Consider the following 8925-nt stretch of genomic DNA (forward strand, 5'->3'; position numbering starts at 1 on the left):
CTTTCTTCATCTCAGATCACTTCCCCTATCCTTACCCTTGTGTTGGGATCCATCCACCAAGTTCTTATCCCCTCTTCCTAACCCTTATCCCTTTCTTCTTCTACTAATAATAAGGATCCTCTTTGTCCATATATAGAGGATTCTTCTTCCTTTTCTCTTTCTCTTCTCTTTTATATGAGCAAGAATAAAGGAAAAGGCACTCTTGTTGAGGCAAGGAAGAAACATAGAGGAGCTCAAAAAGCACCATTGGTCCTTCAAGAAGGTGCCACCCTCACTAAAGTGGATTCATTCCTTGTTCTTATTTTTTTTTCTGCTGTTCGGTTTTTATATTATATGTTTATCTATGTTTTGTGTCTCTACTTCATGATCATTAGTGTTTAGTAACTATGTCTTAAAGTTATGAATAATTCCATTAATCCTTCACCTCTCTTAAATGAAAAATGTTTTAATTCAAAAGAACAAGAAGTACATGAATTCCGAATTTATCCATGAATTTAGTTTAATTATATTGATGTGGTGACAATACTTTTTGTTTTCTGAATGAATGCTTGAACAGTGCATATTTTTGATCTTGTTGTTTACGAATTTTAAAATTGTTGGCTCTTGAAAGAATGATGAATAAGAGAAATGTTATTGATGATCTGAAAAATCATAAAATTGATTCTTGAAGCAAGAAAAAGCAGTGAAAAAAGCAAAAGCTTGTGAAAAAAAATTATATTTAATGGCGAAAAAAATAGAAAGAAAAAGAAAAAGCAAGCAGAAAAAGCCAATAGCCCTTAAAACCAAAAGGCAAGGGTAAAAAGGATCCAAGGCTTTGAGCATCAATGGATAGGAGGGCCCAAGGAAATAAAATCCAGGCCTAAGCGGCTGAATTAAGCTGTCCCTAACCATGTGCTTGTGTCATGAAGGTCCAAGTGAAAAGCTTGAGACTGAGTGGTTAAAGTCATGATCCAAAGCAAAAAGAGTGTGCTTAAGAGCTCTGGACACCTCTAACTGGGGACTCTAGCAAAGCTGAGTCACAATCTGAAAATGTTCACCCAGTCATGTGTCTATGGCATTTATGTATCCGGTGGTAATACTGGAAAACAAAGTGCTTAGGGCCACGGCCAAGACTCATATGTAGCTGTGTTCAAGAATCAACATACTTAACTAGGAAAGTCAATAACACTATCTGAAATTCTAATTTCCTAGAGAAGCCAATCATTCTAAACTTCAAAGGAAAAAGTGAGATGCCAAAACTGTTCAGAAGCAAAAAGCTACAACTCCCGCTCATCTAATTAGAATTAATATTCATTGATATTTTGGAATTTATAGTATATTCTCTTCTTTTTATCCTATTTGATTTTCAGTTGCTTGGGGACAAGCAACAATTTAAGTTTGGTATTGTGATGAGCGGATAATTTATACGCTTTTTGGCATTGTTTTTAGGTAGTTTTTAGTATGATCTAGTTACTTTTAGGGATGTTTTCATTAGTTTTTATGTTAAATTCACATTTCTGGACTTTACTATGAGTTTGTGTGTTTTTCTGTGATTTCAGGTAATTTCTTGCTGAAACTGAGGGACTTGAGCAAAACTCTGATTGGAGGCTGACAAAGGACTGTTGATGTTGTTGGAATCTGACCTCCCTGCACTCGAAATAGATTTTCTGGAGCTACAAAACTTCAAATGGTGCGCTCTCAACGGCGTTTGAACGTAGACATCCAGAGCTTTCCCGCAATATATAATAGTCCATACTTTATTCGAGAATTGATGACGTAAACTGGCGCTCAATGCCAGTTCTATGTTGCTGTCTGGAGTAAAACGCCAGAAACACGTCACGGCCCGGAGTTGAACGCCCAAAACACGTTACAACTTGGTATTCAACTCCAAAAGAAGCCTCAGCTCGTGGATAGATCATGCTCAGCCTAAACACACACCAAGTGGGCCCCAGAAGTGGATTTATGCATCAATTACTTACTCATGTAAACCCTAGTAGCTAGTCTAGTATAAATAGGATAATTTACTATTGTATTAGACATCTTTGGTCTCAGTTTTGTTTTATTCTTCATCTTAGGAGACTATTGATCACGTTTTGGGGGGCTGGCCATTCGGCCATGCCTGAACCATTCACTTATGTATTTTCAACGGTGGAGTTTCTACACACCATAGATTAAGGGTGTGAAGCTCTGCTGTACCTCAAGTTTTAATGCAATTACTACTATATCCTATTCAATTCTCTTTATTCCTATTCTAAGATATTTGTTGCACTTCAACTTGATGAATGTGATGATCCGTGACACTCATCATCATTCTCACCTATGAACGCGCGTGATTGACAACGACTTCCGTTCTACCTTAGCCCGGGCGCGTATCTCTTAGATTCCTTAAACAGAATCTTCGTGGTATAAGCTAGATTGATGGCGGCATTCATGAGAATCTGGAAAGTGTAAACCTTGTCTGTGGTATTCCGAGTAGGATTCTGGGATTGAATGACTGTGACGAGCTTCAAACTCCTGAAAGCTGGGCGTTAGTGACAGACGCAAAAGAATCAAGGGATTCTATTCCAACCTGATTGAGAACCGACAGATGATTAGCCGTGCTGTGACAGAGCATTTGGACCTTTTTCACTGAGAGGATGGGATGTAGCCATTGACAATGGTGATGCCCTACATACAGCTTGCCATAGGAAGGAATGAAAGAACTGGAAGGAAGAAGTAGGAAAGTAGAAAAAGAAAGGGCACAGTATCTCCATACGCCTATCTGAAATTCCCACCATTAATTTACATAAGTATTTCTATCCTATTTTAATTATCTTTATTTTCTGTTTATTATTTATTAGTATTCGAAAATCCATAATCAATTATTATCCGACTGACTGAGATTTACAAGATGACCATAGCTTGCTTCATACCAACAATCTCTGTGGGATCGACCCTTACTCACGTAAGGTTTATTACTTGGACAACACAGTACACTTGCTGGTTAGTTGAACGGAGTTGTGTCCACACATAGCAAAGAGCCATTATAATTATTCCATACAACAACAAAGAATACAATATTGATGATCACAATTTCGTCCACCAAAAGCCTCCAGCGCAACTCCTAGCACGCATACGCGCACGCAATAAATTGGGTTCATCATTGGGTTTTTAATGTGTTCATGGAGAAGAAATAATTTCAATCCTTTCACATTCGTTGTGTCTAATCTCCCCTGAACACAATAAAATCCTCATTCAAGCCTCCACCAATGTATTCAATGCTTCCAATTTGAGTAGTATTGGGCTTGCTGATTGATTCTCGTACGGTAGTGGCCACACCAAACTTAATCTCTGGGCTTACTCCTTAAAAATTTAATTTATCCAAATGCTTGTAAGCCTAGATCAAGTTGGTGAGTGGCCACACCAAACTTAACTTTTTAGCTAGTTCTTAGCCTAATCACTCATCACCATTAGTAAATGCTTTCATCTAGCTGCACTTCCAAAAAAAAATAGCACACAATTTAACTCACAAATCCATCTTAACTATCAAAACTGAAATTAACTTCCTAAGCTAATATTTACAATCTACTTCTAATAAAGCAATAAATCAAAAGGATATAAAGTGTTGGGTTGCCTCCCAACCAGCACTTCTTTATCGTCACTAGCTTGATGTTCTTCCTTTTTTAGTTGAGGTGGTAGCTCACTCTTCTTTCATCCAGTGAGTCCCCCAGGTAATGCTTGAGTCTATGGCCATTTGCAGTTAAGGTTCTCTGTGTTTTGTCCTCCATGAGCCCCACTTGACCATAGGGGTACACTTTGATGATGGTGAAGGGTCCAGAGCATCTAGACTTAAGCTTCCCAGGGAAGAACCTAAGTCTAGAATTGTACAATAACACCTTTTGTCCTTCAGTGAACTCCCTCTTTGCTATCTTTTGATCATGCCATTTTTTTGTGTTCTCTTTGTAGATCTTTGCATTTTCATATTCTTGGTTCCTAAATTCTTCCAGTGCGTTGAGTTGCCTCAGCCTCTTTTCTCCAGCAGCTTGCTCATCAAAATTCGGTAGTTTTAGAGCCCAGAAGACTCTATGCTCCAGTTCAACTGGCAAGTGGCAAGCCTTGCCAAATACTAGTTGGTATGGTGACATCCCAATGGGGGTTTTGAAGGCTGTCCTGTAGGCGCATAAGGCATCATTTAGTTTCTTAGACCAGTCCTTCCTTGAGCTTCCAACAGTTTTTTTGAGGATCCTTTTTAGCTACTTGTTGGAAATCTCTGCTTGCTTGTTGGTCTATGGATGATAAGGGGTTGCCACCTTGTGTTTAACTCCATATCTAAGATGGAGTGCTTCCAATTATTTATTGCAGTAATGTGTCCCTCCATCACTAATGAGTGCTCTGGGAACTCCGAACCTGCTGAAGATGTTCTTTCTTAAGAAGCTCATTACAACCTTGTTGTCATTTATGGTGGTGGCAATAGCCTCCACCCACTTTAACACATAATCTACAGCAACAAGTATATAACTATTTGAGTAGGAGGATGGGAAAGGCCCCAAGAAGTTAATCCACATCCATCGAATAGTTCTAGCTCCATTATAAATCTCTGTGGCATCTCATTATTCCTGGGTATATTGCCAGCCCTCTGGCATTCATCACACCTTGACACCAAGTCGTTTGCATCCTTGAAAATACTTGGCCAGTAGAATCCACATTGGAGCACCTTGGCTGATGTTCTTTCTCCACTAAAGTGGCCTCCATATGCAGATCCATGACTTTGCCAAAGTACCTCTTGTCCTTCTCCATGGGATATACACCTCCTCAAGATCCCATCAGCACACTTTTTGAACAAGTATGGCTCATCACAGATATAGTATCTGGCATCTTTATTGACCTTTCTCTTCATATGTTTGTTGATGTTAGTTGGTAGTTCCCCACTGGCCTTGAAATTGGCTATGTCAGCAAACCAATTGGTCTCTTGTATCATCATCAATTGCTCATCCGGGAAGCTTTCATTCACTGCAAGATGGTGTGCTCCTTCTTCCTCTTGTAGGATCCTTGAGAGGTGGTTAACAACTTTGTTCTCTGCTCCACTCCTATTCTTAATTTCGATGTCAAACTCTTGGAGCAGGATCCATCTTATTAGCCTTGGCTTGGATTCTTGTTTTGTAAGCAAGTATTTGAGTGCTGCATGATCAGTAAATACAATTACTTTAGAACCAATGAGATATGATCTAAATTTATCAAAAGCAAAGACAATGGCAAGTAATTCCTTCTCTGTAGTGGTGTAGTTCCTTTGATTTTCATTAAGGACCTTGCTGGCATAATAAATGACATGCACCAATTTATCCTTCCTCTGTCCTAAAATAGCACCCACAGAAAAATCTGATGCATCACACATCAACTCAAATGGTAGATCCCAACATGGTGGTGCTGTGATAGGTGCAGAGGAAAGTTTGTTCTTAAGCTCCTCAAAGGCTAACATGCATTCATTATCAAAAACAAAAGGCACATTAGAGACAAGTAGGTTGCTCAATGGCTTGGCAACCTTAGAGAAGTCTCTAATAAACCTCCTATAAAAACCAGCGTGTCCCAAAAAGCTTCTGATTGCTTTGACATTGCAAGGTGGAGGTAACTTTTCAATCACCTCTACCTTTGCCCTGTCTACTTCTATGCCCTTCTTTTAAATTTTATGACCAAGGACCACTCCTTCTGTAACCATGAAATGTCATTTTTTCCAGTTTAAAATAAGGTTAGTCTCTTGGCATCTCTTTAGCACCAGGGATAAGTGATGCAAGCAATCAGAATATGTGTTACCAAATACAGAGAAGTCATCCATAAACACCTTGATGAACCTTTCAATCATATCCAAAAATATAGAGAGCATGCACCTTTGGAATATTGCAAGTGCATTGCACAGTCCAAAAGGGCATCCTCCTGTAAGCAAAAACACCATATGGACAAGTAAATGGGGTTTTTTCTTGGTCTTTTGGGTTTACAACTATTTGGTTGTAACCCGAATAACTGTCAAGAAAGCAGTAGTATTCATGTCCAGCCAGCCTCTCAAGCATTTGGTCCTTGAATGGTAGGGGGAAGTGGTCCTTCCTGGTGGCTTCATTGAGCTTCCTGTAGTCGATGCACATGCGCCAACCGGTCACTGTTCTTGTTGGTATCAGCTTATTCTTCTCATTTGGTACAACAGTGATTCCTCCTTTCTTTGGAACTACTTGTACCGGGCTCACCCAAGGGCTGTCTGAGATGGGATAGATCACCCCAGCTTGCCACAACTTCAACACTTCCTTCTGGACTACCTTATTCATGATTGGATTCAACCTTCTTTGTTGTTGTCTTGAGGGCTTGGCACCCTCCTCAAGTAGGATCTTATGCATACACATTGAAAGGCTGATCCCTTTTAGGTCTGTGAGTGTCCAGCCTATAGCATCCTTGTGTTGTTTCAGCACTTGGATGAGCTCCTCTTCTTGCTCCTTGCTCAAGCTTGAGTTGATGATCACTGAGTTGGTGTTGTTGTTACCTAGATAGGCATATTTCAAGCTTGGAGGTAGGTTTTTAGCTCTAGTTTCGGTGCCTCTTTTTCATTGTTGTTTTTGTGGTTTGTTATGATTGAACTTTCTATGGTTCCTTGTGGTGGTTCCTCACGTGGTTCTTGTTGCTCCAATCCCATATTTCCTTCATATTGCTCTTCCTCCAAAACTCCTTGGACTATTTGTTCTATGGTGTCCACCATCATGCATTCTCCTATTGCTTCCTTGGGATAACTCATTGCCTTGAAGACATTGAAGACCATCTTTTTCTCATGTAATCTCAAGACTAGTTCTCCATTATGCACATCAATGATGGCTCCAGCAGTAGCTAGGAATGGACTTCCTAGGATAATTGAAGTGTTTGCCTCTTCTTCCATATCCAGCACAACAAAGTCAGCTGGGAAGATGAATTCTCCCACCTTCACCAATAAATCTTCCAGCACTCCATGTGGAAACTTGAATGTTCTGTCAGCTAGTTAGAGTGCCATTCTTGTTGGTTTGGCTTCCTTAATTCTCATCCTTCTCATCATGTTCAAGGACATGATATTGATGCTAGCCCCCGAGTCACACAAGGCCTTTTCAAAAGTGATATCCCCTATGATGCAGGGGATTTGGAAACTTCCTGGGTCTTTCATTTTCTGGGGGAGTTTCTTTTGTATGATGGCACTACATTCCTCAGTTAGGACTACAGTCTCCTTTTCTCCCTAGTTTCTTTTTCTTGTCATGAGCTCCTTCAAGAACTTTGCATAGAGAGGCATTTGCTCTAATGCTTCAGCAAATGATATGTTGATTTGGAGCTTTTTAAAGATTTCCAAAAATCTGGAGAATTGGTTGTCCTTCCCATCCTTCCTTAGCCTTTGTGGGTATGGTGCCTTTGGTACATAAGGCTTCAAGATTGGCTTTGGTGAAGTCAGGCTAGGGGCCTCTTCATTCTTCCTTTTTTTAGGCTTTTTTACAGCTTCTTCTTCGTGGTTTTCCTGGTTTTGGGTGGCTTCTTCTATCACTTTTTCACTTCTAAGTGTGATGGCCTTGCATTCCCCTCTTGGGTTGGCCATGGTGTCACTTGGAAATGTGTGTGTAGGCATTGGGATTTGCTTGGATAAGAACCCCACTTGTGCTTCCAGCTTTGAGATTGTCGCACCTTGGTTCTTCAAATTCGACCTATATTCTTCTTGGTTGGCATCTATCTTCTTTTCAGCTTGTGCTTGCCTTTCCAAGAGGGTGGAAATGGCTCCTGTGAGCTGTGATGATAGTTGTGCTATTGCGGCCTCTACTCTCTCAAAGTTACCCTTGATTTCACATGGTTGTGAGGTTGGGGTTATTGTGTCTTGATGGTGGTGTGTTTGCTGGTTGAAAGGATATGATGTGTGAGGTGGATTGTGGAAAGGTCTGTTGTTATTTGACTAATGGTTGGAGTTATGATTCTGGTATTGATTGGCTTGGTATGGTTTGTTGTGCTCTTGGTTGTGATTTTGTTGGCTCCCCCACCCAAAATTTGGGTGGTTCTTCCATCCTACGTTATATGTCTTAGAGTTAAGGTCATATAGTGGTCGAGAGGAGTTATGCACATAGTTTGCTTGCTCACATTCAATTTCTGGTTCATTTTCTTCTTGGGGTGGTGCTTGAGCTTGGACAACTACAACTTGATTATTTTCCATTTTCTTCGTTAAGGCTACCAATTGTGCTGCAATTGCCTTGTTTTGTACCAACAGGGCATCCATAGAATTGAGTTCTAGCACCCCCTTATTTTGGCCTCTTTCTGAAGCATAGAAGTAGTCATTCTCAGCTATAGTTTCAATGACATCTATGGCTTCCTCAATGGTCTTCTTCTTGTTGAGTGAACCCTCTGAAGAGTGGTCCACAGCCTTCTTCGATTCATAGATCAATCCTTCATAGAAGATGTGGAGCTGGACCCACTCATTAAACATATCCGGTGGGCATTTCCTTGTTAGATCTTTGATCCTCTGCCAAGCCTTATAGAGTGTTTCACCATCTAGCTCTCTGAAGGTTTGCACCTCAGCTCTTAGCCTATTGATCCTCTGTGGAGGGTAAAATCTCGCTAGAAACTTGTTCACAACATCCTCCCATGTGGTTAGGCTCTCCTTGGGAAATGATTCTAACCACCTTGTTGCCTTATCTCTGAGTGAGAAAGGGAACAGAAGTAGTTTGAAGGTGTTAGGGTGTACACCATTGGACTTTACAGTATCACATATCCTCAAGAATGTGTTGAGATGTTGATTTGGATCTTCTTGAGCACCTCCTCCATATGAGCAGTTATTCTAGACTAGTGTGATGAGTGGAGGTTTCAACTCAAAGTTGTTGACATGGATTGTTGGCTTGAAGATTGATGAGCGGATAATTTATACGCTTTTTGGCATTGTTTTTAGGTAGTTTCTAGTAGGATCTAGCTACTTTTAGGGATGTTTTTATTAGT

This window comes from Arachis duranensis, chromosome 1 (assembly GCF_000817695.3).
Source record: "Arachis duranensis cultivar V14167 chromosome 1, aradu.V14167.gnm2.J7QH, whole genome shotgun sequence".
NCBI lineage: Eukaryota > Viridiplantae > Streptophyta > Magnoliopsida > Fabales > Fabaceae > Arachis > Arachis duranensis.